Source organism: Danio aesculapii, chromosome 4 (genome assembly GCF_903798145.1).
Source record: "Danio aesculapii chromosome 4, fDanAes4.1, whole genome shotgun sequence".
Taxonomy (NCBI): domain Eukaryota; kingdom Metazoa; phylum Chordata; class Actinopteri; order Cypriniformes; family Danionidae; genus Danio; species Danio aesculapii.
In genome coordinates this window covers 29073552-29090954 of record NC_079438.1, presented here as the reverse complement: position 1 = coordinate 29090954, position 17403 = coordinate 29073552, and positions in this window count along the sequence as shown.

Below are 17403 nucleotides of genomic sequence, written 5' to 3'. Positions count from 1 at the left end.
AGTTGGTGATTTATTCTGCTGTGGTGACTGCTGATAATTAAAAGAACTAAGCTGAAGGAAAATGAATGAATAAACTTATGCAAATGCTTAATGCCATGTTTGCTGTAAACTGGAGTGATGAAGAGATGGCAAGATGACATACTTTGCTATTCGTTTTTATTCATTTGTACTTTTGTCTTTGTTTTCTTGCCTTTGTGCATGTCCTGAGGCTTAGCTGAAGACCTACGTAATGACATTTTATATACCTGATAAGATGCAGAAGTGCCATTTAAAAAGGCATCTTTGGATATCTTTTCTGCTGGAGATACTGTTGTCCTAAAAAACTTAAAACATAAAAAAAAACCTTACATATGCCATTTGGCGGTTTAATACATTGAAAGTGGTTTTCGTCCCATCCCTAAGTGGCATAACACTGTTTTTAAGATCTAAAAATTAATCCTTTAAATAAAGTCAAGCAAAAAGATTCCAATGGCGGCGCCTGCTGGTACGTGAAGAATATGGTCAATACTGATGAACTTTACACTCAAATGTTTGCATATCATCAGCATGCTGTAATCCATTTCTTAAGCAGCAAAAGTCATTTTTAGACTAGTTTGTTGGCCAGTTGTAGTCAGTGCAATGCTAAACATTATTGTTCCACTATACTTTGTTCATTTTGTTTCACGTCGTCCCACAGCAACATCATATAGTTTAGAATTCTGTACAATGTTTTATAATAATTAATTACTTTAGTGTCCGTTTTATTCAGCATATTTAAAATTGGGGGTATCCACGCTTTTTGACATACTTTAAACCAGGGTTTCTGCAGGTTTCACCAAGTTAAATGTAAGGCTTTAGACATTTTTAAAGACCATTATGAATGAAATTTTAGACTCATAAAAGGCTAAAGAATTATTCAAATTGCCCAGATGGAAAAGATTTTTATTTGCCCTATCAAAACAATATTATAATTTTATGTATTTAATTATACAATAATACATGAATAATAATAAATTACCATATTTTAGAATTTTCTTAGCAAAAGATTTTAAATAGTGTAAAAACAAGCAAGCTTTACTTGTTTCCACAAACTTATTCCAACATAAACTTTCTGTATAAAATAATAAAAATGAACAAATGTTTTTAAAGATTTAAAAACTATAATAAACTAAATCTATGCACAACAATCTGTCAGGTCGATGTCCTCAGCAGTAAATACATGGAACAAGTTTAAACAAATGTTATTGTAAGGAAAATAATTAAACCATTATGATAAATAGAGTTAAAATGACCTTTTTGAATGAAAAGTTGAAAGTTTTATTGAGATGGATTGTTGGTGATTGTATGGGTTTTGACCAGATTGGGTAGCAAAACATGAACAAAGGAAAATGAAGACTTGTTTAAAATAAGATTTAAGACCTACAACACAATATTTCAGTAAATTTAAGACTCTTTAAGGCCTAAATTTTTGATTTTGGAATTTAAGACATTTTAAGACCCTGCGGAAACCCTGTTTAAACACAATAGCCCTGGTAATTAGTTATTATGATGAAGTAATTCTAATTCAGATATCTGTGAGAACTAGTAACAACTACTAGAATCAAGTTTAAACTCATAAAGAAGTTGAAATTGTGATCAACGTGACATGCAAATGGAAAGTACTAAGCCAACACTATCACTGTAATAACAGATATCTTCTATGTGAATACTGTAGGTCAAATATCGTCAGCTCAGTTAAACTTTTTTTAATTTATTGTTTTTGTTTATTTTATATAGCTCCAGTGCTCAAGGATGCTTTACAAACAGTAGAAGAATAAGAAAAGCAATAACCTTAATAAGGTAGAGAAACTGTGAGACTAAAAATACATAAAATAATGACTACAGACATAAGAACAAGTGTCGAAAGAAACTCATTCCTGTCTTTCAATGAGTGCTTATGTGCATTTAGGAGAACTAGGCAGCACACTCGGGGCTTTAAGATGGATTTAATTTAGTATTCTTATTATTAAAATATATCTGAATGAGGATCAAATGACTGAGTTGGTCTTTGAGAATGAAAACTAACCTGTTTGTTCCTGCAGATTTTCCTGTTTGACTCTGAATGTTTCTTCAATCTTCACATCTTCACTCTCCTCTTTAATAAACGCCATCTTTATAACAGTGTGGAGATCAGTCGCTTCAGCAGGAGTTTTGCTCTGTGTTTGGACACTTTATCCTGTTTAAAATGAACAAAACAACAAAAAATATCCTGTTTAAATAAATAAAACAATGAGCAAAAACAAAATAACTTCTCTTAAATGTGTTTGTTCGGCCAATATCTGTCATGTCCTGGGTTTGATCATCTGGGATAGAGGTAAAGTTGGTTTTATATTTGCACATTCAGACTTTCTCCTCAATAATACAATTTCATAAAAGTATTATTTGCAAACTTTAAATAGTGAAATCATATTAGTAGCCAATGACTATCAAAGTACAACATTGTTCACAGTCAAATAAACAGTGTTACTGTTGTTTTCAAGTCATACTTGCATGCTAATTCTGACCGAATATTCAAAGTAACATGGTAAACAATATAGAGACTTCTAAATAAACGAATGTGTGAATATGAAACCAACTTTACCTCTATATTTCTTATATATAGTGACGTATACTTATAATGGAATGATATTATACTATTTAATAAACAAATCCTTCATTAAAACACTTATTACACACATTACTGTTGCTTTATTCAAACTTTATTCAGGTATGTTCTTAATCGTTTTGTTTGTTTTATTTATTTTATTATCTGCTTACAGCAACGAGTAGCACTTTTTTTGCACATGACAAAAAGGTTATCCTATCTTTATTCAAACAATAGCCCTTATTACTGTGAGTAAAATAGCACTACGTTGTAAAAAAGGGTTAAAATAATATTGTCGATAGCATGTACATAATTTAGCAATGAATGAAAAAAACTGAAACTTTAAATCAATCGCTTTATAAGTGTAAACGTTTTAAAACAAACCTTTCTCCAGTTGAATCCCAGCGCTGAAGCGGCGCTGCCTGATGACGTCACACACCACGCCAAAATAAAAGTCTTTTTTGTTTAGCTTTAAAACACCTTTCTCCAGTTGAATCTCTTTTTTTTATTTTATTTGTTTTAATTAATGCTTGATCTGACAATACAAGAACATCATAAAGTCCAAGGGATTACATACAGATCTTTGAAAGATCAATAATTTACACAGTCATAAGAAAAAAAATATTTAAAAATCACATACAAATACAAATAATACTATTAGACAGAAAGAGAAAAAATATTAATAGAATTATAGTATTAATAATAATAATAGTAATAAAATAATAATAATACAATTATTAATTTAATCAAACAAAATTAAAAATAAATGAAATTACAATGACACTTAAACAAATAACTGCAAGGAAAGCAACTAAAATCGAGAATCTTCTTTAAATACTTCTGCATAATATCTCAGCAATCTTAGATTTTTTTAATTCTTAATAAGATGAAGTGATTTTAGGAGGGAGTTAAATTCTATTCTAAAATGAACATGGATGGGTAATTAAATGCAAATTGCTGTTTTTGAATGAAAAATTTGCCTTATAAGATAAAAAAAAAAAATTATGTGTTCCAGAGATTTTGGGTTATTATAATAAAAAATAATGTCTTTTAGATTAAAGCAATTCACCGCATTGGCAGAAGCAGATATATGAGAATTTAGGAGTGACCAAAATTGCTTGGATATTGGACAATCAAAAAACATATGTACTAGTGTCTCCTTTGATTGTTTGCAGAAAGAACAGGATATGTTGATGTTCAAAAATTTGGAAATAGAATTTACAGGGTAGATTTTATGTAAAATTTTAAAATGTATTTCTTTTGCCTTGTTGGAAATGCAATATTTCCCAGGTAAAAGCCAGGTTCTATTCCAGTCTAGATCCTCAACCAAAGACCTCCAATAAAACTTTCCTCTAGAAGAAATTTTCCTTTTAAATTGAAAAAGCTATTGTTACATTTCTTATCTAACAGACTAACACCTTTTAAAAGCAAAGGAGAATGAATATTCACTGAGCTCCTTGGGTTAAATCTACAGTGACTTTTAACTAGGTCAACTAAACCGGGTGATATTGCCTTAACTTTATTAAATTCGTTAGGAGGAGTTGGAAAACAGTGGTAGGTTATAAATTGTTTGTATGAAAGAATGTTTCCTGCATCATCAAACAAGCAAAGGATACAATTATTATTATTTTGAAACCAACTTTGGAAAAATAACGATTTGTTTCTGATTGTAATATCTCGGTTATTCCATAAGAAAAACTGGTGGGGAGAAATTTTTTTAACGTAACCAAGCTTCCAAGAAAGCAGACATTGCTGGTGGAATTTAGACAGAGCTAAAGGTATCTTAGAGGGAAGATAATTACATTTAAGAAGAAAAAAAAGACTACCAATTTTGTCAAAAAAGTAGTTGGGAATAAAAAACCAAATAGACGTTGGATTGGTTAGGCATCTCTTAATGCAATTAATTTAAAAATTGTATATGGTGTCAGAAAAATCTAAGAAATTTACACCCCCTCTGCTTTACTATTAGAAAGAACTTCCTTTTTTAATTTCTGAGGTTTGTTCTTCCAGATACATTTGAAGAAAACAGTATTAATTTTTTTGGCCATGTTGTTTTCAACAAATAAAGATAAAGTCGATATACAAAATGAGAAAGACCCTCTGCCTTGGACAAAAGAACTCTTCCATATAAGGACAGGTCCCGTTGTAGCCAGGAATTAAGAATATTTTTAGTTTTGCTGATCCTAGATAAAAAATTTAAGTGCTGTCTCATTAAAGGATTTTTAGTAATATAAATACCTAAACAATTAATTGTGGATTTAAAAGGGATATCTTCTATATATCCATAATTCAAAGTATGAACAGGCATTATCTCACATTTGGAGATATTCAGCTTTAGACCAGAAGCTCATGAGAAGTCAGAAATTAATTTTAAAGCCTTTGATAAGTTTGAGTCATCTTTTAGAAATAAAGTGGTGTCATCTGCCAACTGTGAAATCTTAATCTCCCTCCCAAAAATGAAAATTCCCTTCAAATCTTGATTTTGCACAATGTTTAAGGATAGCAACTCTGTAACTAATAAAATAAAAAGGGGGAGATTGGGAAGGCCAACTTAATACCACACAAAATATCAAATCTATTAGAAGTATTAAAATTAACGATCACTGATCTATTGATTGCTTTATAAAACATAGCCATAGTGTTAACAAAAGTATCCCCAAATCCAAATAACCTCAATGCTTTAAACAAAAACTGGTGCTCAATCGTATCGAAGGCTTTGTAAAAATCAAGAAAAAGAATGAGACCATTTGAATGAATAGAATCAGCAAAATCGAGCAAATCCAAAACTAATCTTGTGTTATTAGAAATATGGCGGCCTTTTATGAACCCAGACTGAGTTTCAGAAATAATAGAATCAAGATTTGTTTTTAATCTGTTGGCATACACTAAAGCCAGAATTTTATAATCCACAGTTAAAAGCGTTATGGGACGCCAATTTTCAATTGAAATAATATCTTTATTAGCCTTAGGTATCGTGAATGCCCCTTTAGCTAAATCTAAATAGAGTTCATGAATTTGGGAACTGATCTTAGCCAATTCTAATTTTTCTCTTCTGTGACATTCCCTTTTGAAGATAACTCATACAAACGACAAAATAAATCATGTTCAATCTGTTTTCTAGAGGCTTTCAATACTTAACTTTGTTAATAATTCCTTTGCCAGATTAATTATGCTATTATTAAACATAGAGTCCTTCAACAAAGTGTTATTAAGTTTCCAGTAAACTCGCATTCTAGAAGAAGGTTGCAAAACACCCATATTTATACAAACTTGCTTATGGTCTGACAAGGGAGCAAAATAATATGAAATATCTGTAACAAGATAAAGAATTGAAGAGCATATCAGGAAAAAATCTAACCTAGAACGATGAGATAGATTTTTGATAGCCAAGTATATTCCTGTGAATCTGGGTTATAAAACCACCAGGCATCAACCAAAGAGAGATCAAAGCACAATGATAGAATAATATCATTTTTTGGGAATCGGTCTAAAGGATCCTCCATGCACTCATTAAAGTCACCTCCTATAATTATATGGGAGTCTTTATAGTTCATAAACAGATCCTTTATTTAGTTTAAATAAGAGAGAAAGTAACTTATTAGAGCTGGAAGAATTATATCCATAAATGTTGCATAAGATAAAAAAGTAATTGTCTAGTTTAATAACATACAAAATCCACCAGCCATCGGTTGAACTCACCACTTTTAGAATTTCCCCTTTAAATTTGTAAACAAAGGTTGCACCCCCAGCAGAATGGTTACTACCATGACTCTAAAGAACAGTACTACCCCACTGTGTACGCCAATATTTTTCATCCACATCTCCAGAGTGTGTTTCTTGTAAAAAATTAAATCAGCATTACTTCTCTTACAGAATAAAAAAAATAGCTTTCCTTTTAACTGGATCTCGCAATCCCCTGACATTTAGAGACAGAACAGAGAAAGACCTAAATGTATGATCCATTAACACAAAAAACATTAACATGCAATTAACTATGCAACTGGAAATTTAAATAAGAGAGAGAGAAAAAAGAAATACTTACACACTTGACCATCGAGGGAGAGGTGGCATCAACCTTCAGAACATTTTTATTTTTTTAAACTGACAAGGGTAGATAGGATTACAAAAAGGAGATGGAACTGATACAAAAAGTAAGTATTAATATAAATAAATTTTTACTAGGGTCAATTAAAATATTAATAATAATAATTAATATTAAATAATGATAAATAGCGCACAAACATTTTTCTGTACTTACAGGCCCTTCGAAAACTTAACACACGCATAATAATAGAAAATGTATAAAATATACATATTTTTGAAAATGCTAGTAACAAAAATAGTGTATTTTGTTCAACAAATGAAACAAGACAATTTACTTAGTTTAATCAAACTCGCAATTAATAACTAAACGTGCGATTTAAGAGGTTCAAACCTCGAATGTCTCTATATGGCATCAAGCATCCAATATTTAAACACCGAAGCAGTTCACTTTTATTTTACTTCCAAAAAGAAGTGCTTCTTTCCATCAATTAGTGCGAACGAAGAACGGTATAAAGTTTTCTTGCACGCATCCCTTTTCCCTCGCCACACGGCCCTCTGGAGAAAGAGGCTCCGTGAGGCGCAGTCCGTTCTCTTCTTGAAACTTGCACTTACTGACAGCTCGCCATATTGCATCTCGGACATGGCGAATAGCAAACAGGATGATAATAGCCCTCGCCTTTCGGTTATCCCTTGCGGGACCCAGTTGATGAGCTAAATCAACGCCTTGGTCACCATGAGTACCAGGAGCAACTTTCCCACAGGTGTCAATCGCTACCTTCCTGATGTCCTCACCTTCTCTTTCTCTCACTCCATGCAACTTCAGCAGCCATCTCCAGCTGTAACGTCTGCACTCATACAGCCTGGTCTTCAGGGACTTATTTTCTTCCTTTAAATTTTGTATCTCTCTATTAATGCCAATCAAGGCTTCGTTTTGTTGTCCAACATCCAATACCAGCTGGTGAATCGTCGTGGAGAGGTTTTCGAGCATCTTTGATGTAGATTCGGTTGTCGATTCTATCGTAGCGATCTTTTTAAAAGATTCATTGTGTTTAGCAGAGAGTTCTTGTATTGCTATCAGTATACTCGCGCTTCCATCAATATTCTTTGGAGGTCCCTCCACTTGTCGCGTGTTTTTTTTTTAGCTAGCGGTTTCTGCTTTGTATCGGGAAGTGGAATAACTATCTCTGACTCAAAGTTTTGACCTGAATCAAACCACACTGGGGTTTCATTCTCCTTCGCTGAATCCATCACCGTGGTGTTAGTAGTTCTGTGTTCTACCCCTTCACTTTGGTTTACACCGGGAACACAGTTTGACAAGATTTTAGCTGTTTGCTTTTTTCTCTTCTTAGTTTTACCCATATAAATCAGCTGTTAAAAAAGTTTGCGCAGTAAAAAAGTAATATGTGCAAATTATGAGAGGAAAATGCCTTGCCCGGAGAGTTGTCCCCTCATCACCTTAGCAGCTCACGCGTCCACCTGCAATGCCGCCATTTTCCAGAAATCTGCAGGTTTTTTTTTTTATTAACAAGAACCAGCATGTACAGTTTTCTTATCCAATGAAATCCCTTTACATTTCTTAACAAGAATGAAATAAGTGAGGTATAAAAGAAATTAAAGAAGAACAACAAAAAAAACAACAACACAGAGGAGAGGGTACATAATTATCAAATTACATACAAATATATTACGCACATTTTCCAATTTTAGTTATTAACAACAGTTATTAATGCACTTTTTACTACAGTAGATACATATATAGAAACAGTTTTATGTAAAAATATTAAAAGAGGAGCATATATTAATTGTTTTAATTGCTTTTCTATTTTTAGACTTGGAAATCACTTTCATATACATTTGAATCTCCTTTTCTAGCACCATGAAGAGAGGTTTACTTTTGGCAAACTTGGATTTATGTATGTGAAATTTAAAATAAAGTTTATAATAAACCCAGCATCTTTAAAAGAGCAATCCTTAACATAATAACCAAAAATCACATGTTTATAAGATAAGGAAAATGATTTTCAAATATTATGAGCAATAAAAGCTTCAACATTAATCCAAAAAAGTCGAGTATCTTGGCAAGACCAAAATAAATGTGAAATTAAAGTTTTCGCAAAAACAGCATTCAGACTCAATATCAATTTTAAGTTTTTGTAGAAATAATTTTGTAGGATAAACTCTATGAAGTCATTTAAATGATATTTCTTTAGCCTTATGTGTAATAAAAAAAAATTTTGAGGTAATGACCATACTTGTGTCTAGTTTATATTTTTAAAGATATTGTTCCAGTAAAAAATAACATCTGGTATAGACACATTTTCTTTTAAGATTAAAGATCTAATTTTGTGATTATTAGGCTTAAATCCAGAGAAACAGATAAAACCGACTGAGGTCTGTTTAGGTTTAGGAGGACAAATAGAAAGTGCTGATGTACATACCCTGCCTTTGTACAGCATATGTATGCCAGCAGGTATTCCCCCGTTAGTATTGTAAATTCCTGTAATGTAACAGGAATTTTGTATCTTGCCATAAATTCTTTAAATGTAAACAAATTTCCAGCATTATCAAATAATTGATTAACTAATAATAGTCCATTGTTAAAGCAATTGTTAAAGAATAGTGACTTATTTCTATACAAGATATTGGCATTATTCCAAATAAGAAAACTATGTGGGGAGAAGTTGTGTTTCTAAATCAGCCTCCATGTCGTAAGTACTTGTTGATGAAATTTCGAGAGTTTGATTGCGAGTTTTTCAATTTTATAATTACACATTAAAATAAATTCTAAACCACCCATGGTTTATATGCTGTATGATGTCCTCCACCATTCAGAGGAATGTGTGGGTACGAGAGAGATCTCAAGTCTGGTGGGAGCAAATTGTGGCGACTGACCACTTTCCTCCATGTTTCCTCTGTTGTTGTTGTTTACCGCGTCAGAATCTCCACACATGCTCTTCCTTCTACATCATTAAACCGCGGAGAAGCACCACTTTGTCACAAATTTAATGATGATCAGAACAGAACGCCTCAATAAATCCGATCTGCCTGTGTACATGACAGTCGTATTGTCACATATCCGATTTATATCTAATTTATTTCCACATATGAAGGAGACCTGAAACCGATCGCTGAATATCCGAATGCATATGTTTTTTTTTCTGTTTACACGGTCATCATACAGATCCGATCTGTGTCAAATATGAACAAAAAATCGGAATTGGGTCTCATTTATCTACAGTGTAAACGGGCCCTAAACTTAACTTAACGGTACACAAGCAAGAAGCGCTAAAAGTTAACTGATTTTGTATGTCTGTTTGACAATTTGACAAGCTCTGTGCGAGTGGGCGTAACCGCTGTAAACTGCTGATTTTCAAGACAGCCTCACCACAGCCAATCACCAGCATTTGATCCGGGCACGTTAAGGATGCAGGTTTTCTTCAAGTGGTGCTCACTGATGTTGACAAGATTATACCCTTGGGTATCGAAATTTGGTACCAAACAAAAATGTTTTTTTCGATACTCTGTAGTATCGAGACTGTTCGGTCGGTGCTTAAAAAGTATCAAACTCTATACCCAGCCCTACTCAAAGAGTTGTGGGACTCCTACTGGAGCTGAGTAATTCTCTTCTTCTGTCATATGGTCATCCTTCAATAACAGGTGAATATAAAAAACAATCAGTTAGACAGCAGTACTCAATGGTCCGGTCCCCACTATGTCAGACCTTACTGTGTGTGTATTCAGGACAAAGAGTGTTTCACAGCTTCTCTAACATGCCTCTGGTCCCCACAATGTTACACTAGTGCATAAGTTCACCAATTAGGATACACTCTCTGTTTCATTTCTATATTTTGATTAAGTTAATTAATTACAATTAAATGCACTACTACTACAACATCTACTACTACTACTACTACTACTACTGCTAATTATTATTATTATTATTATTATTATTATAACAACAACAACAATAATAACCATACCTCATCAGAGAGTTGTGGGACTCCTACTGGAGCAGAGTACTTGCATTCATAAATTAGGGAACCACACTCTGTTTCATTTCTATATTTGATTAAGTTAATTAATTAGAATTAAATACACTACAACAACAACAACTACTACTACTACTACTACTAATAATAATAATAATAATACCATACCTCATCAGAGAGTTGTGGGAGCAGTTCTCTTCTTCTGTCATATGGTCATCCTTTAATGAAATCTATTTTAAAAACAGCTTTGTCATACAGGTCATGTCATGACTATAAAGGTTTCATGGCAGTCTTATGAACACCCCTTAAAATTAAAGCATTACCCAATTAATTAAACTTTTTTTTCTGCTCATTAAGACAAGAAGAAGATATTAAAAATTTAATTATCTCTTATGGGTGATGCAAGCTCTATGTTTTTTAAACAGATTTACCCTTAATCTATATTAACATTAAAAAACTCTTAGCTTTGTTGAATGTATTAAAGATTAATGTATTAAGTGGTCAAAGTGTCAAACCTTTCTCCAAGGCCAATCACATGCGCCATAGTCAAAAGTTATTTCCTCTTTCTCTGAACTACAATCTTATTGACAGTGCAGTTTGGGTGCAGATGGTCATCATTCACCAGCCGGCCAAGGGTCTCTTCCTCATGAGCGGCATCAATTGCAGAACTGCAAAACTAAGAGAAAAAAGCAAATAACATTTTTAATTATGCTCTCTCATAGCAATAATAAAAAGATAAACTATGACATGAATACAAACACAATGCATCTAATATATACACGTAGATTTGAAGAGGGAAAACAGTTAACCACCTCTTCTTGTTTTGCCATATAAAGTCAAACATATGCTCTGCTTCCAAAAGCTCTATCATCTGTACTCAACCACAAAACTTCCTTTAATAAATGTGGACAACGCAAACACTGATCTAAAAGATATTAATGAAACATATAGCGTTCAAAAATGACAAAAACCTCACATCAGCATCCTCTCTCAGTGTGTGAATTATAATACAGAACCTTTTGAAGTGGATCAGAACCTTTCCTCAAAGTTGTTCTAATACTATTGAACACCTGTTCTTTTTTTCTTAGGACAATTTCAATGAACTTTTTTCACTTCAATCGTTTACAGGTCACACTTTACAAAAAGGTTTCATTAGCTAATATATTTACTAACATGACCTAATAATGAACAATGCATTATTAATTATAGTTCAAAATTTACTAATGCATTGTTTAAATCCAATTTCATTTTTGTTAACAGTAGTTCATGCACTGTGCGTGTTTAACTAATAATGAACAACTTTATTTCTATTAACTAAAGTTAACAGACATGAACAAATACTGTAATAAATGTATTATTCATAGTTCATGTTGGTAATTGCATTAACTAGCATTAACTAATACATCCTTATTGTAAAGGGCAACCAGTTGACAGCAAATAAATAAATGAATAAAACACGCACACACAATGTACATTTATGTATGTTTTACACTTGGTTGGAGTTTATTATAATTATTAGCCTTAAATAGAAAGATTCTAAACGTCATGGTACAATAAATTCAGTACATTTCTAGGACCAGATGGCTCCACATTTTAATTATAACCTCTATATTACTTCAGTAACGTATAAATAGTATATAATAATGTTATTTGAGGATTAATTGTTTAAAAAGGCTTGGATTGTTGCAAAGCGGTACATTTAACCATTTAAAAAGTACGACACAAGAACTATGAAAAATACCTTAGTACTTTCTTTATATTCGGTTTCCAGTAAATGGGTCTTGTCAGTGGAGCTGGTGATGTGTTTCTCCGCATCTTCTTTTAATGGTTTAATCCTCCGTCGATCCAGTTAGCCGCCCGAGGCGTGGTGACCGTCCGGCCACGGCTCACGCACCCCACTCCGGCCTCTCATTCAGGCAGCACCCAGAGTTAGCACAGTAACTTTTCAGTAACTAGTAACAGTAACTAGCGCGAGTAACTTTTCCTCGTGTAAACTAGTTAAATTTACTTACCGAACTGTAGTTTGTTTCTTATCAATGTTTTATTAATACTTATTTTGAAACAACATCGATTAAAACACCCAGGAAATTAGTTAAAACATTTAATTAACTTCACCTGATAACTGTCAAAAATATGCAGCAGAAATATTCGTCATATAACTGATTTTATTACAATATGATGATGAAAAACATTCTAACTTACCCGCAAACCTTGATTAATTTGATGATGGATCTTAATTAAGTTAATTAGTCGGATTTATTCAGGAGATCTGCGCATGTGCAATAGCGAAAGTGTGTATATCGCGCCTAGTGTGTGTGATGATGCAGTACCATCATCCGACTACAGGGGTGCTATAGAGCAGTGCGCCGACACACACTCACACACTCAAATCAGGTGAATGGTCAAGGTGGGGATCAATGAAAAAAAAATGCACTAGGCATATCAGCAACGCCCCCTGAGTCTATTAAAGGCAAAACATAATGGGGACCGGGCCGTGGGTCCCTACTATGTTTTTGGTCCCCACTTTGTGAGTGTGCTAACATGCTGAGGTCCCCACCATGTAATAAAGACAAACGCATGCTCTCTCTCTTACACACACATACATGCTCTCACACACATATTGTACACACACACACACACACTCACTTGTACACACAATCACTCACATACTCACTCTTGTACATGCTCTCTCATACACACAGACATTCTTTCTCTCATAGACAAACACGTACATGCTCTCTCTTTCTCACACACACACACACACACACAAGCATGTGATCTCTCTCACACAGTCTTATACATGCTCTCCCTCTTAGATAAACATGTACATGCTCTCACTCACACACATATTGTACACAAACTTGTTGCATACACACACACACACACACACACTTGCACACTCTCACTCACACACATATTGTACACACTCTCACTCACACACTCACTCTTGTACATGCTCTCTCACACACACCTACATTCTATCTCTCTGTCTCAAATGTACTTTTTTCACGCTCTTACACACACACAGATGTGCCAGTGTTAATGATACTTCTTTCTATAATTTTACGTGCTCATTAGGCTTAGGATAGGTGGTTGCATTGTGATTATTTGGTGATGAAGGTATTAATTGTTTTAAATAGTTTTTCAGCTAATAATGTTCGTGATGTCATACATCGCTACAAAAGGCTTTTGAAGCTGACAAGACGTGGAGCAACCATGACCAGAGCATTCCAGAGAGAAGGTGTCTCTCGAAATGCAGTGGCCCAGCTCGCTCCAATTGCAGAGCTGTACTTTGCTAACAGGGAGCAATTTAACAGCATCAGCTTCACACCAGGAAAATGAACAGAGTTTGCTCAAAAGTGTAGAGAGCTCATTGTTGGAGATGTTCACATAAAAGTCCGATCAATGAAAAGGAAGGGTTCACTTTTGCCTTTTTGTCTGAATAAGTGATTAGAGGATATTTGCTATGTCGCTTATTGTTAAGGCCATGTTTATTGTATGTTTCTTTGTTCAATAATGTTTCTGTTTACTGTTGTTAAAATGTAGAAGCAAAAAAGTAGAGCACAATAAGCTCAGCTTATAGTGCCAAAAATATATATTATATTGAGATCAGATGCAAAAACCTTTAAATGCCATCTAAATTCATTAAATTTCTTTCCCTTTTTTAATCCTGGGTCACCACAGCGGAATGAACCACCAACTTATTCAGCATATGTTTTACATGGCAGATGCCCTTTCAGCTGCAACCCATTACTCGGAAACATCCATACACACTCATTCTCACACACATTCACTACGGACAATTTGAGCTTACTCAATTCACCTGTACCACATGTCTTTGGACTTGTGGGGGAAACTGGAGCACTCGAAGGAAGCCCACATGGTATGCCACAGAAATGCCACCTGACCCAGCCGAGGCTCAAACCATCAACCTTCTTGCTGTGAGGCGAACGTGTTACCCACTGCGCCACCATGTCACCTCGTCATCTAAATTGTATTTCTAAAATTAGTTATTTTTCAGCCTACTATGTTAAAGACAATGAAAAAAAAACATTCTTTGCGACAAAATAGTTAAATTAATGAACTGAGCCTGAAAAAATTATCAAATTTAGAAAAAAAATTTATATAGCGGCTGCATGGTGGTGCAGTGGGTAGCACGTTTGCCTCACAGGAAGAAGGTCACTGGTTCGAGCCTCAGCTGGGTCAGTTGGTGTTTCTGTGTGGAGTTTGCATGTTCTCCCGGTGTTCGCGTTGGTTTCCTCTGGGTGCTCCGGTTCCCCCCACAAGTCCAAAAACATGTGGTAGAGGTGAATTGGGTTGGCTAAATTGTCCTTAGTTCATGTATGTGAATGATTGCGTATGGATGTTTCCCAGTGATGGGTTGCAGATGTAAGGGCATCCGTTGCATAAAAACATATGCTGGATAAGTTGGTGGTTCATTCTGCTGTGGATGTAGCAACAATTGTTCTTAATTGTCCTGAACCGAATGTTTTCTTCAGCTTAATTACCTGGGCTGTTCATTTTTTTATTTTATTTTTGTTTTGACAGCAATAAATTAAAAGCAGTTGGACGAACTAATGACTCTGGTATTTATTTGTATGTTCTTGTACGTGTGGTGCTGTTGTGTTTTGGTCTTCAAATACTTGCATCAGTGTCACGACTACCTGTCTGTTGACTATCTGCTGAATATTTACAGACTAGTAGCCATGCTGTCTGTGATGTTGGCTCCTTACAGTCATTCAACAGCATTTCTTAGGTTTTCACTTCATTTTGATGGGCCCAGTGTGACAACAGATGAGCTAATAAATGTACCTTAAAGGGCACCTATGGTAAAAAAATCTACTTTTCAAGCTGTTTGGACAGACATATGTGCATGTATGGTGTATAGACCATCATATTGGGGTGATATAAGCACACCCAGTGCTTTTTTTTTCAATTTAACAACATAAAAAACGATGGACCAATTGGAGCGGTTTTCAAAACCGACCGCAACTTTACGGAGGAGTGCGGTCCCCCCGCCCACCAATATGATTGACAGGCGCGTCATCATATCCTCAGTTTGTTGATTCACGTCTGCCATTTTCAGCGTGAGTCGAAGCTATATCACTAAAGGAACATGCTAGCTCTATTTTTAGATGCAACGCTCATTGGACAAGAGCGATATTCTCCACATTATCGCTCTAATCGGAATATTGGTTGTATCTTTAGGTAGTTTGCAACATGTGTACTTTCTCATTGAGTCTAACCCTTATACTTCAGCCGTTTGCATTTCTCGCGATCCCAGAAGCTCCCGTGATCTTAACTAGCATGTCGTTTTAGAATTCTAAACATAGGTTTCTATCAGGGTACATTAAGTCGACGGCTGGGCGCCTCGGACCGCTGCAGACTTGAATTGCCGTTGTGTGTACCCTGATAGAAACCTATATCCGGTGCCTCAGTCAAAGTTAATTCAGTGTGCTTATCAGTGTGTTTATTCTGTCTGCCTGTCAGACTCTGTTGCAAACGCAGAGCGGGTGAGCTCATGGCCCCGCCCCTTGTTACGTTGGCGGGAAGCCAATTTACATGTGAAGCAACACACCCATAAATCAGCGAACTGTGGACACGCCCCCAACATGACACTTTTTAACACATTATAATAAAAAAATCTGAATTGTGTTTTTAAACTGAACCTAAACTGGCACACTCAGAAGAACCATAATATTAATATTAAATCATAAAAAAGAGGTAAACTATGTGCCTTTAAAGTAAAATAACTGTCTACTGAAAGTTAGGTTAAATGCAACAAATAGTTAATTGAACACTCTTAGATTGTACCTAACCCTAATTTTATATTTAATTAAAGTTCACGTTAAAATATCTTGCGTTGCTTACTTATAGGCATCTAAATGTTTACTCAAGTCTATTCAAAACTGGATAACAACTACATGCAGACAATAACAACAAACATCTTGGTGGTCATGTTCTGAAAACTTGTTGAGGATTTGTTGCATATCTACTGATACACTGTTGAAACATCTAGAACCTAAATTGTAACACTTATCTTACCGAAAGTTTAATAAATGTTTACATGCTGTAGACATTGTATTGATTGCCTAAGAACATTTAAAAGACAATCTACAGATACTACCCAGATGAAAGTAAACAGATAAGAACTTGAAAAGTAACTTATGGTCAGCAGACTATCTAAAGGGGGACCATAAAATAAAGTGTTACCCCGCTCCCTTTCGTTGACATCTTGTTGAAGGCATACAAAAAAATCCATGACAAAATGATTGGCGAAAAGGCCCAGTGGCCTAATGGATAAGGCCATCAGCCTCCGGGGCTTGGGTTGCTGGTTCAAGTCCCATCTGGGTTGTCTTTGAAGATCTCGCTTCAATTTGGGAGCAATGTTTGGTGGATGAAACACGGTAGCTGTGGAAAACCTTCTTGAGATGTGTTTGCATGTCATTAACTTCCTGCATTGCCATGCATATTACCTGTTATGACTAAAAGGGTAATGAGATACCTAACGCGAAAGGCCATTTTGAATCCTGCATGGTGCCTACAGAGAAGAGACTGTGTACAAAGACAAAATGGTGCTTACATATAAGCTGGTGGGTTGTTCAAGATTCCATAAACAAATCTAACAACCGAATCATTGCCGCTCCTTTTTTTGTCTGTATAATTGTAACATGTTAGACTGATTTAGATCAGAAGTCCACTAAAATGTTCATTAACTAAAGTCACAGCAAAAGCTGCTACAATTACATAGAAACACCTTGGATAGCA